The sequence below is a fragment of the Rattus norvegicus genome, chromosome 15 (genome assembly GCF_021556685.1).
Source record: "Rattus norvegicus strain SHRSP/BbbUtx chromosome 15, alternate assembly SHRSP_T2T, whole genome shotgun sequence".
Classification (NCBI taxonomy): Eukaryota; Metazoa; Chordata; class Mammalia; order Rodentia; family Muridae; genus Rattus; species Rattus norvegicus.
The window spans coordinates 6,555,727-6,564,180 of NC_141548.1; the positions used below are offsets into that span (position 1 = coordinate 6,555,727).

The 8,454-nt window shown below is 43.1% G+C and overlaps 1 pseudogene; it reads left to right on the forward strand.

Moving 5' to 3' along the window:
- The first annotated feature begins 3,991 nt into the window (after positions 1-3,991).
- Positions 3,992-4,291, forward strand: LOC134482241 (small integral membrane protein 14-like; annotated as a pseudogene).
- Positions 4,292-8,454: the final 4,163 nt, after the last annotated feature.

Below are 8,454 nucleotides of genomic sequence, written 5' to 3' on the forward strand. Positions count from 1 at the left end.
AGAAACCCTAATTGCTTTTTAAATTGTTTTATAAAGGTAACTAATGATTTATTATAGGTTCAAGGAGAAAAGTTAAAATGTTGCTTGGGTTCATCTATGTGAAATTTCAATAATAAGTAAGTCACAACAATTATGGAGTTTGACTTTCAATGAACCTGCTACAGATAATGAATATCTAGTCCTTATGGAGACGTCTGTTACCATCTATTATACACTAGTCATTTTATTTGTTTACATTTCAAATGTCATCCCCATCATTGATCTCTCCACTTTGAACCCCCATACCCTCCCAGTCCTCTTTGTTTCTAAGAGGGCACTCCTCCATCTACCCATCCACTTCCACTTCACCCCTCTAGCATCCCCCTTCTCTGGGACATCAAGTTTCTACAGGGCCAGTTGTCTCCCTTCCCATAGATGTCAGATGAGCCAGTTGTTGCTACACATGCTCTACACTTTATGTATCAGGAGCCATGGCCAGGACCATGTATCCTCTTTAGTTGGTAGTTTAGTCCCGAGGAGCTCTGAAGGCTCCAGTTAATTGATATTGTTGTTCTTCATATTGAGTTCCAAACCCTTCATCTCCTTCAGGCTTTCCCCTAACTCTTTCATTGTGGTCCCCAGGCTTAGTCCAGTGGTTGGCTGTGAATATCTGCATCTGTGACTTGAACTTGAGAGGGTAGAAGGAAGCCTCGGACTCCCAAGTAAGGTAATAGGATGTAATTCTGTATGTGCCCAGAAGATGGCGACATAGGATGGTATTCACACACACTTGTTTCTCACTAACCTCTTAGTTCTGTCCAGCGTGTCAGGTAAGGTCCGCAATGTGTTCTGTGAGTGAAGATTCCTTCTGCTTGCTGGAACTCGATCTGCTGCGTGGAATACTCTCGATTGGCGATGGGCGTATGGGTCGGTGGACGCAATCACTCCAGGAACTGAGAATGAATGGACTGAGTTGAGCAGACATTGAGGGGTTGGCATCTCCAGAACCTGCAGCTTAGCATCCATGGATCCAGGAGAGCACAGTGTGCAGGGCTGAAATCAGATTCTGTAATGGGGAGGAGGGAGAAACTAAGTTTTTGAAGTATTTGTTCTTTTTGAAAGCACAAAGTGGGAGGTCAGTCAGTTTTCCTCTTTTTGCAACATCTTACTCTGACCTACAGGACATATCCTGGGGTATATTGCTTTCCAGATTCAATGGGCTTTTCAGAAATTCCAGTTTCCTGAAACGGCATGGCCCTACTTTGGTGGACTGAGTGGTAGGAAGTGGAAAGGTCCTCTGAGGGGCAGATGAGGATCAGAATATGAAAGGCCAAAAGAAGAGGAAAGACACAGTTATGAAAGGAATGCTGGTGGGTACAAGGCAACAACAAGCATATTTCTCAAAGCCCTGTTTTACTGTAGTACTGTGGGAAGCATAACCACAAGCTAACAGAAACAAATTGTTAAAATAAACAATGCATTCGTTCCCGTTCCCCAAACTTCTCCGTTTTTTTCCACCAAGGTCAATAGAAATTTAAGCCTCAAGTACACCTTCTCTTATGGTTCCATACCTCAGGCTGAAAAATCTGCCAACAGGCCTTGACCTACCTTGAGTATGCCCAGCAGGCAGACCTTTTCTCTCTTTCTTTTCCTCTGTTTGAGAGCAGGAGCAAATGACTTTATACAGTGGGCGATTTCCATTATCAACAAACAGAAATTTTCCTAAGTCATTAAAGCTAGAAAGCCAGTCATTGATGGGCTGGTGCGGTAAGATCATTCTAACTAAACTATCCCATGGGGAAAAGTAAAAGAGACAGCCACACCTGTGTTTAGGAAACGAGATGTCCGCAGGTGATTTGAGTATGGGTGCTGAGTGGGAGAGAAAAGGTCATGAATCTAGCTGGAAAAGCCCACCCCACTTTTAGATGTGTTTTCTTTCTTTTCTTTCTTTTTTTTTTTTTTTTTACTTTTCTTTTTTTCGGAGCTGGGGACCGAACCCAGGGCCTTGCGCTTCCTAGGCAAGCGCTCTACCACTGAGCCAAATCCCCAGCCCCTAGATGTGTTTTCAAAAGGCATGCAATAGAAATTGAACTGCAATAAAAGTGTGTCAGCAAATGTGCTCTAATGATAGGTGATTAGATTTTGGGGGCCATATTGACACAGAAACTGGATTAGTGGTAATATCTTGGGAAGTAGCTTGTGTTACAAGGAGAACTTCAGTTATCCCTTGCCTAGACCATCTACTGTCTTCTCTTCTCTTTTTCCTCTTTCACTTGTCTACCTGGGCTGATGTAGCAAAAGGCTCTTACCGGAGACAAGTCAAAGGAGAATTAAGGTGACATCTTTAGCCTGTTTTCTTATAGACACATTGGACTGGAAAGGCTGTGAGGGAGCCAGTCGGGAGGAGACTGCAAAGGGCAGAACGAAGCAGTGACTGCACTGGTCCTGTTTCCCATTCTGTCACAGAAGCATTTTAAGAAAGGAGGGTTCCATTGGCTCAGAGTCGGGAAGCACAGACTCCATCCTAGAAGGGGTGAGTGTAGCCGTGAGAGGTGCAGTTGGTAGAAGTGGACTGGCTGGCAGGATGTGAATGAGACTCTTTCCATGTGGATGGAGCAGGGAGCAGAAATAGGGAAATTCTAGCTCTTAGCTTCCTCTCTGTGCCATTTAGTGCAGGCACCTGGCCTGTGAGTTATGGTGTTACCACCATTCAGAGTGAGTTTTATGTCGATTCTCTCCCCAAAACCCCTCAGAGCGACATTCAAAGGCCTGCTTCACTAACACACTAGGCAATTTTTACCTTCCTCAAATTGTCAGTGACCAGCAGCAGAGCAAGGCAAGAAGGTTGCACGGCCATTTAGAGGGAGGAATCAAGGAGTGGTGTCCGTGCAAGCCAGAAGAGACCTACAGGAAAGCTGGACATCAAAGAGCCACACACATTCTCTCATGGCTTCTCATGGTTTTCCCAGGGTGAGATTCAGATGCATGTGGTAGCTAAAGGCATTTCTGGCTGAAGCCGGTTTTCCTATGTGACATTAGGAAACAGTTGTAATAAAAGAAAGTTTCAAACAGCAACCTGTTCTGACTCTGATGGACACAAGTCTGATACTAGGCTGGAATTCTCTTCCTAACTTTCGATACTTTTGAAAATAAAGGATAGATAGTATAATGTACTCTAATCCTAAAATACTGTGAAATATGTATTTCATAAATATGCATTACATGATATTCAGTTGAAATTGCTGGGAATTGTACTTTCTTCTATCTATAACTGCTCTGCTCTGGACAGAATTACTAAAGAATATGATGACTTGGGCTGTGTGTGTCTTTGTGTGTTCTGTGCGTGTGTTTATGTGTGTCTCTGTGTTTCTTTAGGTAGGTATGTGTATTTATGTGTTTATATATTTATGTGAAAATGGAGGCTCTGTCAACTTATGGTATTTTTCACAGTAGCTATTGTCCACCGTGCTTTATGAGATGAAGTGTTCATTATGGCAGATGGAGTCAGAGAGACTACAGAAAGATCAAAGTATGGGGCTGGGGATTTAGCTCAGTGGAAGAGCGGTTGCCTGGCAACCGCAAAGCCCTGGGTTCGGTCCCCAGCTCCGGGGGTAGGGGGGGGGAGAAAAAGAAAGATCAAGGTATGGAGGAAGGGGCAGGGAAGATATCACAGCAGTTGAAATCACTTATTGTTCTTCCAGAGGATCTGGAATTGGTCCCTGGTAACCATACAAAGACTAACACCAACCTCGATAGGCAAAGCTGTCTCCCAGATTCTGCCCACACTTGACAACCTCGTGATGCATCCACCCATACAAAAGGCAAAACACAGATCTGGGTCTAGTGGCTAATAGTGACATGGTCTATCTAATCTGGAGGGGAGGAGGGTGGCAGCCAGCAGCAGCAGTGGCAGCGACAGGGGCATCCAGAACACTCCAGGCCACCACCGTCCCCACCACCACTTGTATGGGTGGCTTTAAAGAGTTGAGTAAAAACAAGCTGGTAACCAACCATGGTTGAAGGGGGATTTGATCCCTGTGAATGTATTTGCTCTCATGAACGCGCTATGAGAAAATTCATCAATCTGCTCCGGCAGTCCCAGTCCTATTGCACCAACACAGAATGCCTTCGGGAATTGCCAGGGCCCTCAGGCGACAGTGGCATCAGCATCACTGTGATCTTGATGGCCTGGATGGTGATCACTGTGCTCCTCTTTCTACTGAGGCCTCCTAACCTGAGAGGCTTCAGCCTTCCTGGAAAGCCCTCCAGTCCTCACAGTGGACAGGTCCCGCCAGCCCCTCCTGTGGGCTAACATCCTGGTGTGGGAAACAGCGATTGTTTGATGCCCTGCACGACCGAACGACTGAAGAGAACATGGCATTACCTGTCTCTCCTTTTCCGTCTGCAGTGTGGATGGTATTGTTTTCATGAGCTTCTAGAAGTTTCACTTGCCAACTGCCTTTGTTTCCTGTGTTGCCACAGTCCTTGTTTACAGTATACCCCAGTAAATGATTTCTTTGAAAAATCGAGGGCTGTGTTGGTTGGCCTAAGCTTAAACTTTCCACTCGTTCTCCCTGGAACCCTGACCATAGCGTCTGTGGTGGTTTCTGGCCCAACTGAAGGAAAATTAAGGTTTCTGCATTTAAGTATTTTAAGTGGTTTGGATAGATTTTAATTCTTTTCATAAGGTATATTCTGGTTGTCTGGTATGAGTGACAGAGCCATGCCGTAGTCACTTTACTGTGGCAGTTTACCTATGGGTGGCAGTTTTCTGTAGTCCTTGGCACTGATACTTTAGATCATTTTCCTTACAAAGTCCAGCTGGCTTATATGGCTAGAATAGGAAAATCGATTTGGTTGTTTACTGATTTTTTTTTAATTACCATTAAAAATTTCTGATGGTAATACTTTAAATAAACATGATTGATTAATATTTTTAAAAGAGGTAAAACACTCAGAGACCTAGAAAACCATGGATGGGTTCCTCTTTAGTCAACTGGAGCCACAAAAATGTCAGAATCACACAGCCAATCAGAATTCACCTGAAACCAGACACTACAGAAATGGTCTCATTTACATAGAAAGAAGTGGCTGTTGGGAAATGATAAGCAAAGTTGCTCAGCACGACCATGAAAGGACTCTTCACAACTGGGCATAGTGACTCAAAGTGCCAATTTCAGTACTTGGGATAAAGAAGTAGGTAGATTCCTGTAGGATCAAGGCCACCCTGTTTCACCCAGCAAGTCCATGATGTTTAGTTCTGCCAGATTATACTGAGAGGTCCCGTTTTTCCTTTTTTTTTTTTTCATACTTTTTACTTGTGTGAGTATATTGTAGCTATCTTCAAACACACCAGAAGAGGGCGTCAGGTCCCATTGCAGATGGCTGTAGGTAGCCATGTGGTTGTTGAGATTTGAACTCAGGATCTCTGGGAGAGCAGTTGGTACTCTTAATCTCTGAACCATCTCTCCAACCCCTGACAGATCCTGTGACAACATACTGACTAAAACTCTTTATACATTCCTTCAAAGGGTTAATATTTCCAGGCTTGAGTGACAATGGTGCATTATAACTTAGATGAAGTATATCATAAGTGACACTGGTCTCAGATATTGAAGTGGTGAGTAAACGATCAGAAATAGAAGGACACCGCAGGCCACTGGATATCTATGCAGGATAGCAGTAGATGTAGTTGCACTTTTTACATAAAACACACAGAGCTTTCCAAACCTATTTACTTTTATTTTAGTTTGTTTAAGATTTATGACATATACCGCATTCTGCCTGCATGCATGCTTGCAGGCCAGAAGAGGGCGCCAGATCTCACTATAGATGGTTGTGAGCCACTGTGTGGTTACTGGGAATTGAACTCCGACCTCTGGAACAGTAGCCAGTATTAACTGTGGAACCACCTCTCCAGAACCATTACTTCTATTCTAATCTGCCTGGTGTCTCCAGTAATTTTCTCATGAGTGTTCTCTTGGCATGATAAAGTTTGATCTTAACCTATGCGCTCAGAAGGGACACACATCTGCAATGACATGTTCATTTTGAGTTTTGTATTTTGTAATCGAAGATCTTTTTGTTTGTATTTAGCATGGAACTATCTATGTAAACAAGGATGTTCTACTCCCTGCCTCTGCCCTCCTGCTTGAACTCTTGAACTAACAGTGGACCACCACCATGAAAGGCACTTTCTTCTTTGTGTCCTAAATCCACAAAAAAGCAATTAAGTGCCTACTAGGGCGTTATGAATATGCTATCACCTTAGATGGTTCACGGCATGGCGTATAGATTAACAACTTGTAGCTGGGTATTTCGAGGCATTGTTCAATTGGACTAGACAGAAGACTCTGGCATGAATTTTCTAATGGCGCTAAGTGCCCTTTCATTTTTCTGAAAGTCCTTTGGACTTATGCCAGAGTGAGGGATGTGCACGAATCTCACTGGAAATTAAGTGTCCGTTTCCTTTGAAGCTGAGGTTGGGTTTCTTTTGAGAGAGGAGTGCTTGTGACTGGGATGATTCACCTCTCCTCCAGCCAAGGCAATTGTGAGAAGACCTCACTCAGGTGCACTAAATTCTCACTTCCACAAGGTGGCACCCCATACCTAGCAATCTATATCCTCATTTCTTCAGGACAAACACCTAAGGGCTACTGGCCAGAAGGGGTCAGAACAAGTCCACTCTTCTGTTCCCCTTTCATTGAGCACTAAGTGGTGATCACCCTTATAGACAGCAGACTGCGGTGGTCAGAATGGAGGAAGGTGATAATTTAAGGCCTGTCACTAGTAGGAATTAAAAGTTGACATTTTTATCTGCAGATAGTATAATAACATTTATAAAACATTTATGAAAATTCCAAGGATATAATCATTAAGGAAAATTTTCAAGCTGATTGCCCATTAATTATTATATATCAAATGTATAAAAAATCAAAGAAAAGCTATTGCTAAGGAGTACTGATAAAAAAGACTGCATGTTTTTATTTTTTCATTTTAATTTGGTTTCAAACGGTGTGTGTGTGTTCCTACATTTTAAACTGATGTGAACAAAGAGAAACTGTCCAGAGGGATAAAAAGAAATGATAGAAGAGGTGAGGAAAGGAAGGACAATGGTATTGAGAGGCAGAGATTGGCGCAATATATGGTGTATACATATATGAAAATTAGACACACACACACTTGTGCAATAGCAGCAAGGTCCTTAGCAGGTAAAAGAACTTGCTACACTAGTATGATTATCTGAGTTCAATACCTGGGACCCATGGTACAAACATGGACTGAATATTGTGGCACATATATGCACAGACACACACGTATCCACTGGCAAAGAAAACTTTGAAAATTCATAAGCATTTGACTTTAGAGGCACAAGGATCAGGAGTTGGGAATGAGGTCACCCCAACATTCACTTACCTCAGAAAACCCAAGAACCGAAATTGAGCTAAGCTAATGAGTCCGATTAAAGTGTGGCAAATGCAAGAAAAAAAATTTTAATGTGCAAATATGTACGGCATAAACCACAACAAATATTAGGTTAGAAATATCAAATTGCTGGTCCTTTATATTAGTTGATAGAAAGAAAGTAACAAAGAAACAAAAAAGAGAGAAAAGAAACTAAACGACAAACTTATGAAGGGAAGTAGAAGCCATCAAAATAAAGGCGGGGAATGAAAGAAAATGGGCTGGGGTGCCATGCTTGAAGGAGGAAAACACTTTAGACTCTCTGCTCCGATGAAGCTGACTAAGGTGGTGCCTGCGGGTCCTTCACAGGCGCTTTTGTGCTGCTTGCTCAGCTTGGGCACAGTTGTTTGTCCTCTTGTATCCTGTGCGGATTCCAGGTAAGGCAGGCAGTGGGAGAGCCAGGTCTCCAGCTAACTGGCTAAGCTGCTGTGCTTCAGAGCACAGGGTGCTTTGTTGCAGCTTGAGCAGGAGCTCCTGAGTCTGCACAGCCGCTGCCACAATTTTTCCACCACACTCCTGCTTTCCTCCCCTGTGAAATCCCCTCTGGAGTCAGGTTTGCTGCTTGCTGTTGTCCTGAACTGCTGCCAAAGAAAAACAAGCTCCTTCCTGAAGAACTATTGCTGAACAGGTCCTCTTCCCCATATCCTAATAACTTTTCTCTTCCATTAACTATGATGTGGGCTACTTATTAAAAGTAGTTTGCAAAAAACTTTGCCTCCATCCTGCTGTAGTAGAAATAAGGAAAAAGGAAGCAGGTTCTTGTGTACAAAATACTTTATCAGAGGTCTTAAGCTCCTCAGGCTTCCTCAAGGAAGCTCTGAAGGCAATTTTAGGAAGTATCTAATAATATTGTATATGATAAAAGAAGAGAGGCCCTTGGGTCAACTAAAATCCAACTTTATTAGTCTGGTCTCTTAGTCTTCGGTGCATCTATCCAGGCTCTTCTGGCTTTTAGAGTCTCTAGCGAGAAGTAATGTGTGATTCTCATAGGAGGACTGACTTTGTATGTTA